At 37.7% G+C, this 23,692-nt stretch overlaps 1 pseudogene; it reads right to left on the reverse strand.

The window, feature by feature from the left end:
- Positions 1-12,516: 12,516 nt before the first annotated feature.
- On the reverse strand, positions 12,517-21,535 carry LOC146884184 (uncharacterized; annotated as a pseudogene).
- Positions 21,536-23,692: the final 2,157 nt, after the last annotated feature.

Raw genomic sequence — 23,692 nt, forward strand, 5'->3', positions numbered from 1 at the left:
TGAGACTTACCTGCCAATCGATCTAACATCTGGTCCATGAATGGTAAAGGAAAGTGGTCCTTCCTGATGGCCTGGTTTAGTCTTCTATAATCAATACAGACCCTCCAACTATTCTGAATACGAGTAGGAATCAACTCGTTCTTCTCATTCTTGACCACGGTGATCCCAGATTTCTTGGGGACCACATGTACAGGACTCACCCAAGTGCTGTCAGAAATGGGATATATAATACCTGCTTGTAGCAACTTGGTGACTTCTTTCTTCACAACCTCCATCAGCTGAGGATTCAGTCTCCTCTGAGGTTGCCTTACTGGCTTAGCATCCTCCTCCAAGAGTATTTTGTGCATGCAGAAAGAAGGACTAATACCAGGAATATCTGCCAAAGTCCAGCCTATTGCTCACTTGTGATCTTTGATAACCTACAATAGCTTTTGTTCCTGCTCGTCAGTAAGCAAGGCAAATATAATAACAGGGAGTTTCCCATCCCTCTCAAGATAAACATATTTCAAATGAGATGGTAAAGGTTTCAACTCCAAAGTGGGTGGCTGTTCCACAGATGGCAACATTTTACTGCCTAAGGTAATTTCAGCCACCTCAACATCACATTTGGACGCCACAAAGGTATCAAATAGTGACACCGCGTCCTCAATATCACCTGTTTTACAATTTTCTCTTTCGTCTAAAATTGAGCCCGAAATATTCGAAAAAGAAAAATCCAAAGAAGAAGAAAAACCAGATAAAATGTCCAAAAGTTCAAAAGCATAATTGTTCACTACATTACTCAATAAATCAATACAAAACAAAGAATGGTCTTCAATTGGGTGCTTCATGGCTTCTAGCACATTGAACTGCACCTTCTCATCTCCTATCTCCATAGTTAATGATCCTGCGTGCACGTCTATCTTGGTACGTGCTGTCATCATGAATGGTCTTCCCAAGATAATTGTGGTTGAAGTCATTCCTTCATCATCCTTCATGTCCAAGATGTAGAAATCTGCAGGAAAAATTAACTTGTCCACACGAACAAGCACATCTTCTAGCACACCTGCAGGGTTAACTGTGCTACGGTTTGCCAATTGAATAACCACACCATTAGACTTAAGAGGTCCAAGATGAAGTGAAGTAAAAACAGATAAAGGCATTACATTAATGGAAGCTCCTAAATCTAACATAGCATTATCAAACTTAGTACTTCCTATAATGCAGGGAACAGAAAACATACCTGGATCCTTACACTTTTGCGGCATTCTGACTGCAGGCTTCTTAATTAAGCTAGAGACGTTTCTTCCCATGTTCACTACCTCTTTGTCCATAATACGCCTTTTATGTGTACATAATTCTTTGAGAAACTTGGCGTATTTAGGAATTTGTCTTACAGCATCCAACAAAGGGATGTTTATCTCCACTTTCTTGAAAGTATTCAGGATTTCTTTGTCTAACTCCTCCATCTTTTTAGTTTTTGGTTTCAAACGGTTTGGATAGAGAGGAGGAGTAGAATAAGGAGAAGAATTTTCAGAGGAAGTATTAGGGGATACCAACTTGGAGTTATCACTGGGTGCAGGCATCTCAGATGTTGCTTGTGTTGCTTCATCTGATCTTCCTCTTTCATCATTAGGTACAACTTCATTGTCCTTATCTTCATCTTCTTGGGCATCCCCAAGGCCTTGTATTTGCTTACCCGATCTTAAAGTAATAGCACTTACATTTCGCGGGTTGATTATAGTTTGTGCAGGCAAATTGCTCGAGCCTTGTTGAGACTTCATCTGATTTAACTCATTTGCCATTTGTCCAATTTGGTTCTGCAAGTTTTGATTGGTTGTTTCCATCGTTTGTTTCAACTTATTGATTTGTCCGTTCATCATGTCAGCCATCATTTTCATCATTGCTTCCATGTTTGAATCACTAGAGGTTGCAGCTGGTTGTGGTTGTTGCCTCTGTTGAGGTGGAACATAGACTTGTTGGTGTTGAGGCTGTTTATTTCCCCATTTCTGGCTGGGATATTCCTTCTAATCTGGGTTGTACTTGTTGGAGGACAAATCATGGTTTTATTGCTGCCGAGGTGGTCTATTATTGCCATAAATGTTTGCAGCATATGCTTGAGGTTGTTCATTGTCTAACATCCCTGTCTCTTTTAACATAGAACAAGCCTCTGTAGGATGATTAGTAGAAGCACAAATTCCACATAAAGTAGAAGGGATAGGCTTTTTCTGTAAGTCTGTCAAGGTCCTTACCATGGCCGCTAAGTCATCCAACTTCCCTTCTAATTTCTTGTGATCTGCAATATATGAAGCTTCTACTCCATGGGTTCCCTTCAATAGAGTTATAGAATTACTCCTTGTGGAAAATTGTTGATGGTTCGACGCCATAGTTTCAATCAATTGTCTTGCATTTGTTGGCGTTTTGTCCACCAATGACCCTCCACTTGCAGCATCTATCATTTGTCTATCCATAATACTCAATCCCTCATAAAAGTATTGAATGAGGAGATGCTCATTTATTTGGTGATGAGGACAGGAAGCACATAACTTTTTGAATCTTTCCCAACACTCGTGAAGACTTTCTCTTTCTTGTTGCCTTATCCCATAAATATCTTTGTAAATAGCATCAACTCTAGATGCTGGAAAAAAATTTTCCAGAAGTACTCTTTTCAGAGTCTCCCAAGTATTGATGGATCCTGGTGGAAGTATAACCAATTCTTAGCGGCATCTTGCAATGAGAATGGAAAAGCCTTAAGCTTGATATGTTCCTCTGTCACTGTTGTAGGTCTTATGGATGAACAAACAACATGAAATTCCTTCAAATGATGGTACGGGTTTCCTCCTGCTAATCCATGGAATTTGGGTAAAAGATGGATTAACCCAGACTTAATGTCACATTCTCCATCTGGATATTGGATGCACATGTTTTGTGTAATTGCTGCATCCGGTGAAGCCAACTCTCTTATTGTTCTTTCTTCCATTCTATCTTCTTGAATTTCTGGTTCAGGTGATGGATAAGAAGATATGTTAATCACCGGAGGTGATTGTAGTGGTACACTCTCAGTGGTAGGTTCAGATGATGATGGTGCCCCTTCAGTAGAACACTTGAGTTCAAGTCTCCTACGTGATTTACGTAAGTTCCTTTTTCAAGTTCTGAATCAAGTTGATAAAATTGACCCGGATTGGCCCGAGTCATGCACTATGCAGTCCACCTGAAAGTGTTTCCCTGTGTGTTTTTTTTTCTTCCTATTCTTGTTTTGGAGAAAGATTTCAAGAAAGAAATAAGTTAAGATGTCGTTGGGTCTACTCCCAGGAAAGAGAGGTGCGTCTCAATGGACAACTTAAATACCAAGTCTTTCCTAGACAGAGTTTTCCAAACTAGTCTAAAAAAATTTCTTAAAAGAAATTCTTAATCAAAACAAAAATAGAACTTTGCTTGGAATATATTAAAAGAAAACTAAAGACTACAAAATAACAAACTCTATTAAACGTATATGCGTAAAATAAATAAATAAATAAATAAATAAAAATAAATAAATAAATAAATAAAAACAGAATCAAAATAAAAGAAATACTAACCGTACACCCCGACAACGGCACCAAATTTGATAACGCTATCGTTGACGCATTCAAATTAATACTACTTATCTATAACAACTTCAGTATTGTTAAGAAAGTAGTCAACAAAATAGAAAGGGTAAAGTAACCCAAAGTCGTTTCCCAACGAACACGGAATTGATTTTTAACAAATTAGTTCTTATAAAACTATACAAAGTGGTTAGTCAAATAAAATAAAAAATATAGGGGATTAAGATAAACAAAGATACAAATAAAATTTAAAAGATAAAAATAAATAAAAACAATAGTAAAGAAAATAGATTGATTCCATTGCTTTTTCAAAATAGATTCATCATCGGTTATCTAAAGATTATTGCTCAATTAATTATTGTTGTAGATTTGCAAATTAATCAATGTAAAGTCTCAATTAATTTGTTGGCGTTCTCACTTTTAACCAAAGTACAGTCTCAATTAAAAGTGAGAACTTTTAGATTATCCGTAGTAAATTCAATCAAAGTACAGTCTCAATCAAATTTTACTATGCCTAATCATGTCTATTCTTTTATCTCCTCACCAAATAAAAAGCTTAATTAATCAAAGTAAAGTCTCGATTAATTTTCATTAGAGTAAATACCTTTAACCAAAGTAAAGTCTCAATTATTGGTAAAAACTCATTTAATCACATGAAAGTTTCTAAATAAAATCAAAGTAAAGTCTCAATTAAATTTAAAAACCCTTGAACTCATATGATTAACATGCATATAGATTTAAAATCATTACTTTTTACGAGATTCAAAGATAAAAGACATAGATGAATTAAAACCTCAACAATAATAAAAAGAACAAAGAAATTAATTCATTCTAACCTCAAAATCCATAATGAAATTACAATGGAATCAACCCAAGAAGTTTAGCAATCCATGGAATACAAAAGAAGAATAGAGAGCAGAAAAGAGAGAGAAAGGAAACGAAATTAGGTACCCCTAAAGGTTCCAAAACTCCGAAGTCCCGAGCTTGTTTTCTACTTCTCCCTTGGTCTCTTTATATAGGAATTGGACTGGGCTTTTCTGTTGCTAAAATCTCTCAAATATCTTTTAAAATAAAGATAAATATAAATATTTAATAATATTTGGAGAGATATAGAGTATTTGACAAATATAGTTGGTTGATAATATCAATATCTAATATAATTAAATAAATTAATTACTTAAAGATATATGATAAATTATCACCAATTAATATTTGTTTTAATTTTCCAAATCAACCCTTTGCAATCTCCTCAAATTATCTTCTAAATAATCCAATATCTTCAAGATATATTTTTTTGTTGTGGATCTAAAAAGATTCTAGAAGATCTTGTCATATTTAAAAAGATTTGGTAGTTAATATCTTTTAATATTTTACGATATAATTAAATAAGATAATTATTTAAAAATATCAAATAAAATATCTAAAGATATATTTTCCCAAATTATCTTCTATCATAAAGATAAAGAAAACCGCAAGGTCCAATTTTTTGTTCCTCTCTTCTTGGTTTAGCCAAACTTCTTCACTCTTTCAAGCTTTTCTTGCCGTCTTCGTGCAATGCTTGGCTTGGATTTTTGTGCTTTTGATAATTTCTTATTCTTGGATTTATCTTTAAGGTGTCATGAAGCTTTAGTCAATTTATTTCCACACCTTCATGAGCTCAACTTAGCTGCAGCTGCACTAACACACCTCAAAATATCCAAAGAACATTTATGCAACTAAAAAGTTATTTTTAATATGTTTTTGTATCTCATGCTCAATAAACCCAATTATAGGAAATCCCAATTAAATCAATCTTTAAGCACACAAATTCAATTAAAATACCCAGAATTAAACATTAAATGAGGGCAAAAATACGCACTCATTAGCGAGATGAGCAGAGACTCGTCCAGACCCCTTTCACGCGAGTGATCGCTCAGGTGACCAGCTTAGTTTTGAGCGATTGAACGTCTCACTCAAGAAAGAGGAGTCTCGCCTAAGAGAGAATACGCAGGAGCCACTATTTCTTGACTCGAGCTCTCGCCTAGGCAAAAGGAGCTCGCCTGAGCAAGAGACCCTCTCGCTTGACCGAGACCCTTCAGCCTGAGCGAAGAGCTAGGCGAGAGTGCATTCTGGTTTGGTGTTTTCCCTGTTCTTAGATGTTTGGCTTGCATTTGAATGAATTATTATATAATGGCATGAGGGGAATGAATACGCATGAGTGGGAGGGTGTATGAGTTGTGAATGACGAACCTAAATAATTCTTGGCATGTAATGAACATGAAATGGTTGGTTATAAAAGTGACATGGTAATGAGATGAGTTGAAATTCTATATTCACGGGTGGAGTGTGATGAGTTGGTATGGGTTTGACCTGGAATGTGAAAGAGATTGGTTATAAAGGTTGACATTATATATATATATATATACACACATATATATACATGCATGATAAATATTACTTGGTTGTTCGAATGTGGTTGGTCTGTGGTCAGTGCGTAATTCCTTGAAATCTCTAGGTGAGATTTCAGAGTCGTGCTTCAATGGTCGGGACGTAATTCCATAGCCCCTGTTAGTGGGTGTCCATGGTGGTGCCTCATCTATATAGTCTGGTAAGAATTCAAGGTAAGGTTGCATCCTGACACTCTAAGGAGTCAGTTAGTCTCACTTAGAGCGGACTGACTCTTGTGGTGAGAGTAGCAGGAGGCCAGAAACTCATTAAGGGCTAACCTTGTGTGTGGGGGATTGAAACATTGTAACACTTGTAACACTTAGCTCGGGGGTGAGTAGAGATATCCACCACAAGTGCAAGCATCCGCTGAATCCGACCAGATTATATGTATCCGGATGAGTCGAGTCGAGTCTTAGTGTATTGATTAAAAGGTCATAACATGCTTGAATGATGTATGTATTTTGGACTGTGAAAGTATATATGATTGCATGATAAAACCACTTTTGGCTCTAGCTTACCCTTTGCTTGTTTGATTGCTTTGTATGTCGTTCCTCTACCTTTGCAATGATCATGAATTTATTGATGGGAGAAGATGCGAGAGGTACTCGTGGTCAACAGGGAAGAGATGATTCCGCTGCATAGTCTACCAAGGTTGGATTTCATGTTTTTGGGCTTTTCTTTAGGGCTACGACCCATGTACTAGTCTATCGTTAAAATTCCTATTTGTTTCTATTAAACCTTATATATGTTTCCTTTTTGGCAACGTGATGTGCCTTGGATAATTGTAATGAGTTAAGTTTAAACTCTAGGACTGCACTGCTATATTATTTTAGTGTGACGCTTCCTTTAATTTCGTTTATTAATTAAATGGGGTGTTACATTTATGGAATCAGAGCGGTCATTCCTTAGGTCTGTGGACTTGGATGTCCGCTTAGCTTTCTTTGTGTCTTTCTTAGTGTTCATAGTTAAATTCTTATCTTATCAAGCCTAACCAAGTAATTTCCTGTGTGTTAGTGAATCATGGCACCTCCTCGCAGGAACTCTCAATCCTCTCAAGGTGATGCACCTGATATATTGCCAGGGCTATAGAAGTAATGGTGGCTGCCATGATGCAGCAGAGCACGACGATGATGCAGTAACATGAAGCATCATGTAGCGACATCAACTGGTGATGCAGCAAATGGAGGCTGCTAGGGTAGCTGCGGAGGACGCACACGGGCAGCATATGGAAGGCCTCCACCAGCTAGAGGAGAACAGGGCGGCTGCTCCAACCTTTGGCCCTGAGCCACGACCTACAATCAGGAAGTGGAGCCTGGAGGACTTTCTGAAACACCACCCAGCGACGTTTGGAGGCAAGACGAGTCCTGATGCCGCGGACCAATGGCTAATGGACATGGAGAGGATTTTTAATGCAAAGATGTGCCCCGCGTAGAACATCTTGGCCTTCACGGTGTACATGCTTACTAGTGAAGCCGAGCACTGGTGGATCAACACCAAATCCATCATGGAGGAGAGGGGAGAACCAGTCACATGGGAGGCCTTCCGGTGGAAGTTCCTTTCAGAATATTTCCCCGACAGCGTCAGGTATGCCAAGGAGGTGGAGTTCCTCTAGTTGACGCAAGGAGGGAAATCACTGACTGAGTATGCGAAAAAGTTTAAGCATCTCAACTGCTTTTACACTCTACCACTCGATGAAGAATGGAGATGCCACAAGTTCGAGAATGGTCTCCGCGGTGATATCTGCTTGATGGTGGCTCCCTTATCCATCAAAGACTTCGCTACTCTAGTGGAGAAGGACAAAGTGATGGAGAAGATGAAGCGCGAAGGAGAAGGTCAGCGCCCCCAGCAGCCACAACAACAATAGAGGATCGGTGGACCATTAGGGTCCAAACTGAGACATGAGGCGCGGAGGAAGCCTTATAACAGACCTCACCATCAGTCTCAAGGGTCTAGGAGTTTTCCTCCCTTGTATGGTCGAGTGCAGTGCTACATGTGTGGCAAGGAAGGCTACCGCAGATGTAACAACTATGCAAGGAAGGCCACTTTGGGAAGAACTGTCCCACCCTCGCTAGGGTAGCGACACGCCCTCCAGTACAAACTCCCGTGCAGAACCAGCAGAGGCACAAAGGCAACAGGCCTCATGCGACGAGCAGATTCTACGCTATGACAGGAGCGGAGGCTACAAGCTCAGGTAACCTTGTTATAGGTGATTGTATGATAGCTGGAAAATCATGTTGTGTTTTATATGATTTTGGAGCGACGCACTCCTTTGTGTCAAACGCTTGTGTGGAACGTTTGGGTTTGCTGGTGCGCGAGTTGTAGTGTGAGCTTGCAGTATCTACTCTGGTGCCGGGCTTGGTCAGGACATCATCCTTGTGTGCTAGTGATGAGTTCAAATTTTTGCCCTCATTTAATATTTAAATTTGGGGATTTAATTGAATTTTCTGTGCTTAAAGATTGATTTAATTAGGATTTGTGATTATTGGATTTATTGAGTAAGTTTGGTAAAAGTGGCGTAAAAATTGATTTTAGTTGCATAAAATATTATTGGATATTCTAACGTTTGTTAATGCAGCTGGAATTTATTTTTGGTCAATTAGTAGTGTGATTTTGAAATATTCAGTTAAAAAATAAGTTCAAAATCAAGAAATTCTGGAAAAGAATAAATCAGGAGCTAAATGCACCCCCAGATTTTATTTGCACACTCCTCCCTCAAGTGGACCACAAAAACCTGTTCTGCACCCCCAGTTTTCACTAAGTTGCACCCCTCCTACCACTTAAAGTCCACTCAACCAGATCATGCCATGTGGCAATCCCCACCTTTTAAAATTAGCGAACCATAAGCTGCCACGTGTCATAATCCTCCACTCACCAAATTGACCACTCAGATCTTGCCACGTCATCATCTCCTCCATCTCACACATGAAACCCTAACCCTAATTTCTTTTCCACCCTCCACGGCAGCCGCCGCCGCCATCTCTGTCAGCCACCATGAAGCTTGTTTTCCGACCACCATCGCGCCTTAGCCATGGCAGCCACCTTCACGCACCATCGCAGCACCTCTTCCGGCCACCACGACGCACCATCAACACCGTGACAACGCCACCATCTTCCTCCATTCGCGCAGCTTCCATCTTCACCGGCCACCGCAGTCGCATCTCTTCCTTCACGCAACAGCACCGTCAGCCACCGCGCATCAGCCCCCGCGTCGCACCTCTTCGTTCACGCCAGTAGCAGCACCACAACCTCCGCAAACCAGAACGCCACCGCGAGCACACAACAACCACCGCAACACCGTCGCACACCGCCAGCGCGAACAGCGCGCATCTTCTTCACTCACCCCGCGCCACCGCACCTGCAACCATCATTCACGCAGCAGCAGACCGAGACCCTGTTCCAACAACTCCATACACAAATGCAGCAGCCACCGTAGTGCGCCTCCGGCCACCACAGTTTGCGCACCTGCAACCACCGTGCCCACCGGAGCAGCCGCCATTGCCTTCAGCCGCGCAGCCAAGGGAGGAAGGAGGAAGGGGCAAAAACCCTAATTCTGGAGAGAGAGTACTCTGCGCCACGTGTCAGCATCTGATAGGACAGTCAAACTGGTCAACTGGTCAACTTTGGTCAACTGGTCAAAGTCAATAGTCAACTCTGGTCAAAACTGCAAATATGGTTAAATGAGAGGGGCAGAATTGGAAATTGGACAGGAATTAAGTTGCTAATTAATTAAATAAAAATAAAAGATTTTAGCAACTGACAGATAAAGCCCAAAGTCCAGTTGAAGCCTATATAAAGAGACTTAAGGGAGCAGAAACAGGGATGACACAACTGAGACAGCTTTAACACTTAGAACTCTCTCGTTTTGGCAGTTACCGTCTCCACCACATCTCTCATTCTTTCTTTTATTTTCTTTCCTTCATATCATCATGTATTCCATCAAAGCCATGGAGGGCTAAGCTTTTAGGGTTGATTCCACTGTAATTTCTTAACTGGATTCTGAGGTTAGATGAATTTATATGTTTTGTTATTTTGATTATTGTTGTGGTTTTTGTTTATCTATGTCCTTTGCTTCTTAATTGAATAGAAAATAATGATTTTAAATCTACATGCATGCTAATCATATGAGTTAAAAGGTTTTTAAATTAAATTGAGACTTTACTTTGATTTTGTTTAGAAACTTTCATTTGATTAAACAAGTTTTTGCCAATAATTGAGACTTTAATTTGATTAGAGGTAATTACTTTAACTAAAATTAGTCAAGACTTTACTTTGATTAATTAGGTTTTTTATTTGGTAAAGAAACAAAGGAATAGACATGATTAGACATAGTAAAATTAATTGAGACTGTACTTTGATTGAATTTACTATGGACAATCTAACAATTCTCACTTTTAATTGAGACTGTACTTTGATTAAAAGTGAGGATGCCAACAAATGAATTGAGTCTTTACATTGATTGATTTGTAAAACAACAACAATAATTAATTTAACAATAATCTCTAGATAACCAATGAAGAATCTTATTTAGAAAAAGTAGTGGAATTGACCTATTTACTATTATTGTGTTTACAATCTTCCGTGTCATTTTCTTTGCACATCAAAATCCCCCTATTTTCATAGTTGCTAGTTTTAATTGCATTTTTAAATCAAATACTTGAGATCAATTCCGTATTCGTTATGAGACGACTCAAGCTTATCTTAACCCTAACTATTTTGTTCACTACTAACTGGCAATTCTGAAGTTGCTAAAGTAGTGGTAATTTGATCGCCTAACGACAGCGATATCAAATTTGGCGCCGCTGCCGGGGTCTAGTGGAGGTGGAGGGGTGCAAGTATAGAGTGAACCTGATATGCCTACCCTTGCAAGAGTTGGAAGTAATCTTAGGGATGAATTGGCTTCTACCAATCACATTATTATAGATTACCGGTAGAAGAAGTTACTATTCCTTGACTTAGTGGAACCTGTTTTGTTATCATCTCACGGAGTCATGAAGGAGCTACAAGGCGATGCACAATGTTTCATGATCTTCACATATTTGGAGGTGGAGAGAGGAGAGGCGACGTTAATGATACCGATTATGCAGGAATTTGAAGATGTATTCCCAGATGAAGTATCGGGGTTGCCTCCAAATAAAGAGGTGGAGTTTTCCATTGACTTGGTGCCAAGAACAGGTCCGATATGGATGACCCGATACCGTATGGCTCTAGCGGAACTGGTGGAGCTAAAGAGTCAGATTGAGGAGCTATTGGGGAGCACCAGTGTTGTTAGTGAAGAAGAAGGATGGGAGTTCACGTCTGTGTGTGAACTACCGGCAACTAAATAAGATGACGATCCAGGACAAGTATCCCCTTTCGAGAATTGACGACTTGATGGATCAGTTGCATGGATTGTCGGTGTTCTCGAAGATTGATTTGAGGTCGGGATACCATCAGATCTTAGTGAAGGTAGATGATGTGCAGAAGACAACCTTTAGGTCCCGATATGGCCACTATGAGTATGTGGTTATGCCCTTCGGTGTGACCAATGCTCTGGCTGTGTTCATGGCCTACATGAACCGGATCTTCAGACCGTTCCTAGATAAGTTTTTCGTGGTCTTCATTGACGACATCCTTATTTATTCCAGAAACTAGGAGGATCTGGATGGATGAAGTACAGTTCTTAGGACACGTGATATCCATTTAGGGGATAGCGGTGGATCCAGCGAAAGTTGATACGGTGGTTCAGTGGGAGAGTCCCAAAATCTGCAAATGAGATCAGGAGCTTTGTGGGGCTAGCTGGCTACTATAGGAGATTCATAGAGGGATTCTCCAAGATAGTGGAGCCTCTAACACACCTTACTCGGAAGGATCAACCTTTCACTTGCACGGATAAGTGTGAGGAAAGCTTTCAAGAGCTGAAGCAGAGATTGACTAGTGCTTCGAAACTAGTGATTCCTGATGTTGGGAAGTCGTTCGAAGTATACTGTGATGCCTCTCATAAGGTGCACGAGAGAAACTATCCCACTTATAACCTGGACTTAGCGGCCACAGTATTTGCCTTGAAGATCTGGAGGCATTATCTCTATGGTGCCCAGTTTCATGTGTTCAACGATCATAAGAGTCTCAAGTACGTGTTTGATCAGAAGGAGTTGAACATGAGGCAGAGAAGATGGATGGAATTCCTGAAGGATTATGATTTCGAGCTCCTATACACCTAGGGAAGGCCAATGTAGTGGTTTATGCCTTGAGTAATAAGACCGTTCATGCTGCACACCTTATGATCAAGGAGGTGGAACTATTGGTGAAGTTCAGAGATATGAAGCTACAAGGGGAGTTGGGATCCGAGTCCATTAGGTGTAGTACTCTGACTATATCTACTGACATCTTGGACTTAATCATAGAGAGGCAGTTGTTGGATACCAGTATGAACAAAGTTAGAGAACAACTTGGGTGAGATGAGGTTAGAGACTTTGCCTTGGGAAATGATGGGATATTGAGATTTCAAGGCAGAGTGTGTGTACCAGATGATGCAGAGGCGAAAAGACTAATCCTTGAGGAAGGGCATAAGAGTCGTCTTAGCTTGCATCCTGTCATGATTATGATGTACCAAGATCTCAAGGAAAACTTCTGGTGGTAGGGAATGAAGAAAGATGTGGCCTAGTTTGTATCAGCCTGTCTGACCTGTCAGAAGGCAAAGGTGGAGCATGAGAGACTTGGTGGGATCTTACAGCCCTTGGAGATACCAGTGTGGAAATGGGACAACATCTCGACGGACTTTGTGACCCACTTGCCACGAACTTTTCGAGGGCATGACACCATCTGGGTTATAGTGGATCGACTAACCAAGAGTGCTCATTTCTTGGCAGTGAACTTGAGGATGTCCATGGCCAAGTTGGCCTAGTTGTACATTAAGGAGATTGTGAGGTTGCACGGAGTACCTTTGAGTAGAGTCTCTGATAGAGATCCACGGTTCACTTCACGGTTCTGGCAGACGTTACATGATGCTTTGGGAAGCAAGTTGACTATGAGCTCAGCCTACCACCCCTAGACCGATGGTTAGTCTGAGAGGACGATTTAGTCACTTGAGGATTTGTTGCGGACGTGCCTATTGGATCACCTGGGGGCTTGGGATTAAGTGTTGCCTTTGATAGAGTTCACCTACAACAACAATTTTCGCGCGAGCATTGACATGGTGCCATATGAAGCCCTTTACGGTAGGAAGTATAAGACTCCTTTATGTTGGTATCAAGAGGGGGAGGCATTGTTGGTTTGACCAGAGTTGTTGGAGCAAACCATTGAGAAAGTGAGGATGGTGAGAAACAGAATGCAGGCTTTTGAGAGTAGGCAGAAGGCCTATGCGGATCGCAGGAGGAGACCTTTGGAATTCGCGGCTAGAAATCATGTGTTCTTGAGGGTGACCCGAACCACTAGTGTGGGAAGGGCTCTCCGCTCAAGGAAGCTCTCTCCTAAGTTTCTTGGCCCTTATCAGATCTCGAGGAGGATTGGGCCAGTAGCTTACGAGATAGCTCTGCCTCCTTAGTTGGTAAATCTTCACATGGTGTTCCATGTGTCGCAATTGAGGAAGTATTTATTTGATCTGGCTTATGTTATGGAACTCGAGGATATACATATCAGAGAGGACCTCATTGTGGAAGTGTCACCCTTTGCATTGGAAGAGAGTCGCGTTGAGGAACATGGAGGAAAACCCGTTAGTCTAGTTAAAGTCATATAGGATCGGAGGACCGACGACACTACTTGGGAATTGAAGGAGGATATGAGGAAATAACACCCGCATCTTTTCACCTGGTAAGTTTTCATTTTCGAGGTCGAAAATTTTTGTTGTTGGAGAGAAAGTAAAGCCCAGTTTTTGTAAGACCTGCGAAATTTAATTAATTAAAATAAATAATTAATTAATAAATGCGGGTAGTAGAAGCCTTTATGGCATTAAATTTTGATTGGTATGACGTGGAAAAGTACTAGCTTAAATGGTTGAGAGTACTTTGATTTTGTGAGAGGACTTGGGTTCGAGTCTTATGTATGTTGTTTATGTGTTATTTAATTATTATTTTTTTAATCATATGATTAATCACGTTCTCATGATATAATGCTTGAATTGTATTAGTTAGCATGAAACATGAATGGGCATGATGGTTTAGCATTGACTTGGCATTGGTGAGGTCATGGGTTGAAACCTTGGAGAACCCAAATTAAACCTTATTTTTGGTATTTTTGGCTTTGGCTTGAATATGAAAAGTTGATGGAAATCCTAGATGAATAGGCAGCCATGGGTAGCTGAAAAACAGACCATAAAGGCCAAATAAATGGTAATTAACATCACTATTATGTCAATTTCGTTTTTGTGCAATTAAACCACCTTAAAGTCACATTTAAAAGGTAATTTGGAGAGGAGAAAAAGGTTTAGTTTGCTCTCTATTGGTACTGCACGTAAGGAGAGAAAAATCAAAGTGAAGAGAGTGAGTTGAGTGAATCATAGAGGTAGTTTGAGGAGGACTACGGGAGGCATTCGGAAGCAAGTGAGAATTTAGAGCAATTCAAGTTTTTGAGCGAAAGGATCCAGGTTAGGGGAGCTGGACTTCGATTTCTTATTTCGTCTTAATAATTATATGAAAAGTATGTTAATTTGAAGGCATAAGCTCTGTTCTGATCTGTGAAATTCCATTTTTGGAAATTTTCCAGAAACCGCCAAGCGGCTCATACCATTTTTACCTGTTTTCTAGGTTTCTTGGAGAAACCGCTTGGCGGTGAATCCCTGTACTGCCAGGCAAATCAAGCCTGTACCCATTTTTGGGTTTCTCTGATCAACTGCCTGGCGGTGATGAATTTCTGTCAGGTGACGCGAGTCTGTTTGGCTCGATTTTGTGATTATGTGCATTCTGGGATGATTTCTAATCGTGGGAAAATCAGGGGCTAGTGGTTACAAGTTGATTGATGTTGTGTTTTATTGAATGTAGTATAATTAACAGTCTAATTTGAATGGAACAGTGGTAAGGCTTGAATGACGATAGAGATTGGTGTACGGACTCATAAGCTCAACTTGTAGGAAGAATGGGCGACTTGGGGTAGTTGATCACTGATGTATAGGAATAAGTAGCATATTGGAGAATGATTTATAAGATGGGACCGGGGTGCGAATAGGAGTAGATCATAAGGGTTACTATGAGGAGATTATCAGCACTAATCCTAAGCCAGCATGAGATTCTGAAATTGGCATGGTTGATGTGTAGGTTTGAATCTTAAGTATACAAACCACGAGTATTCTAAAAATGAGGAACCTTAAGAGTGTAAGAACAATAGTATTATAAAAATGTATAAGTATGATATTAGGATTCAACCATTTGATGTATGGTAGCCAAGACTTGAGAGGTGGAACTTGGTAAAAATGTGCAAAAACCAGTGAATGTCGTTGTACTGGTGTGGCGTCCGACGACGGGGTTCAACCGCCAAGCGATAGTTGCATTACAGGGAGTCTGTATGGCGTGAGGCACCTGGCGATGAGATGGGTTCCACTGGAACTTATTCGCCTGGCGACAATGACAGTTTTGCCAGGCGATGTCTGCAGCATGTGTGATTTCTGAGGCGCTTGGTGCCTAGCGGTACGCGTCCCCCGCCAGGCGGTTTGGAAGTGGGCAGTGCCTGGCGATACGTGTCCCCTGCCAAGCGATCTTGTTGCTGTAGTTGTGAGTTGTTGGGTTTTAGATGCACGACCTACAAGGCGTTTGGTGATCCTCATAAGGTGGGATTGTTAGGTTCCTTGAGTTGAGCTCAGAACGTATCCCTTAAGTTGAGCTTAGGATAGGGGTTAAACACGTAGCATTCCTCGAGTTGAGCTCAGATGGCATCCCTCGAGTTGAGCTCGGGATGGCGGATGAACACGAGGAACCCGTTGAGTTGAGCTCAGATTGGTTAGTGTTACCGGTGTGAGTGTGCTGGTTGTGGCTAGTACAGATGGGTCCATATGGATTGCCCTCCTCAACCGATAGCTGACGAGTTTGGTAGTCTTGGGACGTTGCGAACTATGTTCGTATTTGGGAACTCCACCTGGCGTTACGGTGTATGATCCGTAGCAATGGTTTCCCGCACGTGCTCTATCGGTTGTGGCCGATAGGTATGGCAGCAAGTCACCTTGCGGTAATCACCAGAAGATGTAGAACACGAATAACCTGGTTGTGACCATGTGGTAAGAATTAAAAGAATGGAAGCCCTCTGGAATGATTGTGTTGTGTATACTGATCTACTGTATATGTGTATACCACATGATTTTTTTTATTATTGATAATAAATTATAAATGTGTAACAAATTGTTTTAAGAATTTAAGGAAATATAAATATATAAAATGTTAAACTTAGATAATGATATTATTGACATGATAATAAACATAAGTCATGAAATACACCATTTAGAACAACAACATTATAGAAATATGCTTAATCTAATCACAACAATAACCATTAACAAAGACTTCAATATTTGGTTCGATAAAATCATTGTATGCTTGAAAGACAACAATATCACCTTCTTTTAACTCATTTTCAGAACAAAATAACCTCCAACCTTGACCTATCTTTGTTGAACTTCTATTCTTATTCGATATTAGGATTTTGCAATTGACTATAGTTTTGGACCCTATAAGAAATACATCTTCTACATTCTCGTCCCGAATGAAGTTGGCAAACTTTGATGGCAAGTCCTATATGATTCAAATGTTATTATTAGTGCATTAATTATTTTCATTTATGTGTAAATTGATATTAAATAATACTTGAAATGATAAAAAGAACTCGTAAGGCATATACCAAGTGACTTGCTTTGCTTTGATACTTTGTCAATTTGACTGAAAATATAGATCTTGTTTCTTGATGACTGATACAACACATAAATGTTGACAAACTCCTTGGTGTACAACCACCTTTAAACACGATTACGTGAAATAAAGAATTTCCCAAATACTGAAACCGCATGTGAGAGTCACTTTTGATGTCATACAAATCTCTCATATTACTCCAACCTTCTATGATTTTTGGGTTATTTGAATCCATGTTATAGGTAACTGTCGTGCTCTTACCATTTACATCTACCAAGTGCCACTGTGGAACTAATTCGTGTTCATAAGCAATAGCAAAATGTCGATCGACAAATCCAAATGGCTACAAATTAATAAACACAGTAAAAACAGGAACAAATTTATCTCTGCAACGAAATGAAAACATAAACTAAAACAATTATATGAGGGAAAAATCTGAACATCTTAATGTGGTTGATACAGTATGAATCAGGATGATACAGTTGACACCAGAAAACACATACAACAACAAATATCAATGCTTTCCAAACATGTATTTCTGTGGTTAAATTTACAGCATACCTGAGAGCAAATGTAGATTGTGTTGAAGTTCCAAAGAATTGTTCTATTGTTTGCTCCATATGTACTGGTTTGCTCCATCTTCATTCATGTAATTGCAGAACAAAGTCAAGGTTTAAATATATGGGTAACTGAAAAGGAGTGTGAAGGAATGGTAAAGTTGAAGTTGGGAATGGAAGAGCAAATACTATCACGTGGAAAAGGAATCTTAGCAGAAAGTGGCAGCACAAATTCAGTTTCACGTACAACCACCTGTACTGCAGTAACGAATAAAAAGATGTAGGTAGATATTTTTTCTTCACAATACATTAAAGCCACAAACAAAAATTAAAATAACAACAATTGAGAATCTTTATAACTGTTATAATATATGTACTGCAGCAACCATGGTGTTCAAAATATCAATCCATGACTGGACAACAAATAATGTAATTCAAACATGTATCAATGACCATGTACTTTTCAATATGGCTGCAGCTATGAAAAAGATCCTAAAAGTGTATGGTATACACTATGGCATATTATAATCTGCAACAAAACAATGGAATTACAGTTAAATATACAATAATTGACAAATTATAATAATTTTTTAAGTAAATTGTATACCTCTTTTCAAAGATTTTCAAATATTTCTTTGTAAACCACATTGGTAGTTGTATTGTTTACTTTTCCATCTTCATCCAAAATTAAAATTTTGAGTCCTTTCTTTGTTGTGACTCTAGAAATTGCTACGTACAATTGTCCATGAGTAAAAACTGGGCAAGGAAGATAAAGTCCAACTTTAGAAAAAGTTTGGCCTTTACTTTTGTTTATTGTCATTACAAAGCATAAGGATATTGGAAATTTCCTCCTTTGAAATTTAAATGGGATGCTGAAATCAGAAGGTGTCAAGTTCATTCTTAGAATGAAAATTTTGTCACCAACATTTTTGCTTGTTATAACAGTAGCAGAGATAACATTCTTTCCCAAATCATTAACTTGCAACATTGTACCATTGCAAAGACCATTTGCTTGATCAATGTTTCTTAAAAGCATAATTGGTACGCCAACTTTCAATTTAATCCTATGATTTGGAATTCCTGAACATTTGATATCATTTAGAAACTCTTGAGTAAACCACTCACCTTGAATTTCTTGATCATCATCAGATTGGCAAGGAGTGTCTGAACTTAAATAAATTTGTTCTTCACCAGGAATCAAAGATAAAATGAAGTCATTTACTTGTTCAACACTATCAATTGTAGGGAAAAGTATAGCACCGTCATCAAAGAAGCCAGGATTCATGATATTTTCAATTAGACCAACATAAACAAATTTCACTAAAGAAAGTAAAGGCGTTTCACTTTCTTGAATTAGAAGATCTGTTGGTATTGAAATGTTGGCTTCACCACTTTCATTGAAATTCATATTTCCATCTCCAATTTTATGAATCCAATCAGCAAATTCTTTTATATGTATTGCACTTTCATTTGAAACAGCACATTTTAACCTCATGTTTTGTGATAGCCTAAGAACTGTGCCATATTGCCACAAATCAGAGTAATTAATTGATGAGTTCCAATATCATACCTTGATCCCTTTCTTACTACTGGCAAGATTTGTCTAAAATCACCACCCAAGACAACAACCTTTCCACTAAATGGTTTGTCAGCATTATCTTCATTTGTAGCTCTCGTAATGTCTCTCAATGTTCTATCAAAAGCTTGGAAACATAACTTATTCATCATAGGAGCTTCATCCTATATGATAAGTTTGGTTCCATCAATAGTTTAGCACGAAGACTTCCTTGATTGATGTTGCACGTTGATTCATCATTGATTGCTAGTGGTATGCAAAAAGTAGAATGAGCAGTTTTACCTCCAAGAAGCAATAAAGATGCAATGCCGCTTGAAGCTACATTAAGCGCAATCATTCTCTTTGCTCTAATAGCAGCTGACAAAAGTTTCCACAAATATGTTTTTCCAGTCCCACTATAACCATCTGAATTCACTGTTGTCATAATTCTATTATAAACATGTAGTTGCTCATTAGTGATTGACTACAATAGAGAGTGATGTATCTTCTCCATTTCTTCTTTATCATAATTCAGTTCATCAATAATGAACCTGTTATTAAATTTGAATGAATTAGAAAGATCAGGTTGAGGAAGGGAACTATAATCTGTTAAAGATCGTCCATTGGAATTTAGAAGTTCTTCTGCTTCTAGGAGACACAGATTGTGTAAATCATGTTCTTCCATTTGAAAACCTACAAAAAAAACATGTCATGAATAAAAAAATATGGAATAAAGAATGAAGATTATTTATATTTAGTACCTGGATTGTTCAACTGTTTCCTTTTTTTGATATAGGATATCAATTGCTAATAAATTCCAAGTTGCATCCCAAACAACTTTTGGCTTTGACATTGTATTCATGATTAACAAAGAAACAAATAACCTTCTAAATTGATTTCCAAATGCAAGATGGCTAGCCTCTTTAATAGCATCAATGAATTCTTTGTCATCTACCAATAATCCCAATTCCTGGCAAGCTTCTTGGTATGTAGAGAATGTTTTACCATTAATTGTCTTTATACTATCATGATTAATACAACCTTTTTGTTTTGTCATTAAGATTCTCATGTAATAGCATTCACCTGATCCTGGAGGAACATATGCCAGTCTTCCAATACTATAACCCTGCTTTCTTGGTTTCCATTGCCTTTGTTGAGACATCCAAACAAACTTTGTTGGAAATTCAGCATAGGTCAAGTTCCTTCCTTCCTCATATCTTTTGTTAGCTTCAAACCAAGCTAGAAACATGGTATTGATGTTGTCATTCCTCTCTAATACATCATCAATTCTATCATCATCTTTAAACAAAATTGTTTGTTGATCCTGTAGGTGAAAAGTTAAACGCTAAACAACAGGCCATCTATGATGGATATCAAATCCATAAATTCTCCAAACTGCTTCACATGGAGATGAATATCTACAATCATAATATCTTTTAATCTCATCAACAATACGCATTTCTGTAAAATCATTCTCTTTGTCTGTAATTTTCATTATGGCTCTATCAGGACCTTTGTTGACATATTTCAAAATACTTGATTGGGTTTGATTTGTTGCAATATTTTGTATTAACATGAGCTTGATATCGCATTAAGAGAAGAGGACTATATGGCACAACATTTCCATTACGTAATTTATGTCCATTTTTCAACACAAATAAACCATCATCTCTATGCCTATATACAGGATATCCATCCTCATCAATTGTAGTTTTATGTCTAAATTCTTTAGGAAAAAATTTAGAACACCGACCTTCTTTCATGCATGGTGAGTTGAATCTAGCAGCTCCGCACGGACCATGTATCATATATGTTTTAACAACCTTTGAAAGTTTTGGATACAGATCTGGATGAGGAAGTTCAGCAGAGATTACTTCATCTATGTGCTTTGCATTTTCTAACTTGTTTGAGTCACTCAACCATAATAATATTTGAGCATGTGGCAGACCTCTCTTTTGAAATTCAATTGTATACATACCTATAATTTGAAGATAATTAGTATACAAAACAATTGGCGGTAAAAAATCAAAATGATGGAAATGTAGTTTGTGTACCTGCGTTGACTTTGCCAAAGAAATTTTTCTTCTTGAAATTTGTCATCATTTGGTCTAATTTCATTTTAAAAACTCTACAAACAATGTTTGGCCTATCTGAAGTAGTTAAACCTCTTGATTTTACAAAATCAAGAATTTCAGGCCAATTGACATTACATGTGATTGTTATAAACAAATCTGGATAGCCATACCTCTTACAAATGGCCATAGCATCTTGGCAATTATTGAACATGTAACTCATGCCACTTGTAAATGAAACTGGCAAAACTATACGCTTTCCAATGGAAGAAGGATCAGTTTCACCTTTGTTAACAACTTCTTGTAACCCATTTAGAATATCACAACGAATGAGTTTTTGATTATTTCTTATAAAAGACAACCTTTGGGCTTCAATCATTGTGTAGGTGTCCACTAAAAATTGTTGAAACAATCTACGTGAGTGTATAACGTTACCAAATTCAACCTTTCTATCTTGTATTCTGAAAGCAATGAATTCTCGTAAAGAAATCTGAATTCTCTTTCTACTTTGACCATATCTTTGACAATCTCTATGGAATATCCTCTTGATAACCATCCTCTCCATATGGAAAAATCAAAGGATATTGCAGAGGAAAGACACATGTATGAGTTTCATGTAGTCTCTTTAACTGACCACAAACTTTCTTGACAATGATGTCTCTTCCTACATCTAAAGTGCTCAAATCACCAACTATTAATGCTGCGACTTCATCTGCTATTCAGGTATTGTATACTCTAGGATCCTTAAAGCGATGTCTAAACAACCTCAATCCAAAATCTGATCGGTCATCATCATGTATAAAATCTCTTACTTTTTTGAATGATTGAGCAAGAACATTGTGTTTGTCAATCATGTTTTTCAACTCTTCTATCAATGATTTATCAAATATGGATTGTTGTATATTAGACCTATAAAATTACAAAAGGATAAATAATATACAAAATGATTCATAAAAAAAAGTATGTAGGCATACCCAAAGTGACTAACTCTGTTTGTTGTTTCATTTTCTGTGTCATAAATATATAGTTGTGCAAATTTTGGACTTGATCCTTTATCGGGCAATAAACTTCCAATGCGATGGTAATTTTGACCACTAAGAATAAACTGAGGAGGACCACATCCATCATTGATTGAGGAATGAATTTTCACACCAATTGATGTAAATGAGAACATGTTGTAACTTCTTATGTACTGTAAGAAATGTTGGCTTGTAGTGTCTTTCACCTTTCAATAACTTTTGAAGCAATTGAGGAGGTTTCTTCAACAATGGAAGTTGGACTTTTCCCTTTTGACAACAAAGAGAGAAATCAACTTGTTTTAATCTTTTGCATTTATCAGATCTTTCTTCGTACCACAATTGAGCTTGACAATAGGGACACTCAATGGAACAATCCCCTACATCAACATTTGCTAAGTACATAAAAAACAATATGTTATTAATTAAAAGATATATTTATATGTACAGTATAATAATATAAATTGGCTAAAAAGTAGTGTTCAACCTTGAACTTCAGCTCTTGAATACAAATTAGAGGAGAAAGGCCCAATTAGATAATCTAAAATAAAATAAAATAAACAATTATTAATAAAGGAAAATAAAAAAATATAAAATTATTTTTTATAATCAACCATTATTGATTACCATGATTCTAATCTTCATCAAGATTATTGTCAAAATCCAATATCTTTGAAATAGGTGTAATAACTTCCTGAAGAGAAGGCTGCCCAATTTTACAGCTTCTAAATATTGAGATGATTTACTTGATCTTGCACTGGTATAGCATGGCAGCTTACATATGTCTAAATATTGATTAAAACATTAACAGCATGAATTTGTAACAATAAAAGTAATTAAAGTATTCAAATTAATTTTGTTAATAATACAAATTACCACGACTTTGGTTCTCTTCAAGATAAAAAAGATTAACAACTTCAGAATAAGAAGAAGAATCCACAAAAGCAGGAATGAAGCTGCTACCAACAAATTCTTGATCTAACTTGTTAGTAAGTTTATCCAACAGTGGTTGTGTATTATGACAGTCACTTTGAACCATATCTACAAGTATAGACATGAAATATAAAATGATGATATATTAGTTTGTAATTGTTTTCTTATTTGCATATTCTCTGAATTTGTTCTTATTTCACATTTAAGTACTGTGAAATAGAGACATGATTATAACTTGGATTGTTACCTTTGTTGTTAATGTTGGTTTTGTGCAAAATTGGACCATTGGTGATTTCAATTGAATTACCAACCATTCCAGATCCAATGGAGGTAGAACCATGAATTTTTTTACATGAAATGTTAGTAATTATTAGTAATAAAAAAACTATTAAAGGAATTGAAATAAAGATAAAATAATATTAGATTTATCAAGCATGATATTACTTTTTTCTGCAATCTTTTGATTCGTAATAACTTTCCTTCTTGTTCTTGCATTCTTATAATTAAGTTGGTCAATGTCTGCAAATTGAAATTAAACAAAATTAAATAAAAATGTATCCACTTTAAAATACAAAGATTACATTAAATATAAAGATGAATGAGACATTGTGCATTTCAATTTCATTATTGGGAATTTCAATGAAATTTAAATTCAGTGAATAAACTTACCACGACATGTCAACTCCAACAATGGCTTTCTATTTGAAGATTGAATTGCTTGATCATGTAGGTTTCTATCTTCACTAACAGTAAAGGAGTTGTTG

Source organism: Vigna unguiculata, chromosome 8 (genome assembly GCF_037176805.1).
Source record: "Vigna unguiculata cultivar grain cowpea cultivar isolate G323 ecotype 2 chromosome 8, ASM3717680v1, whole genome shotgun sequence".
Taxonomy (NCBI): Eukaryota; Viridiplantae; Streptophyta; class Magnoliopsida; order Fabales; family Fabaceae; genus Vigna; species Vigna unguiculata.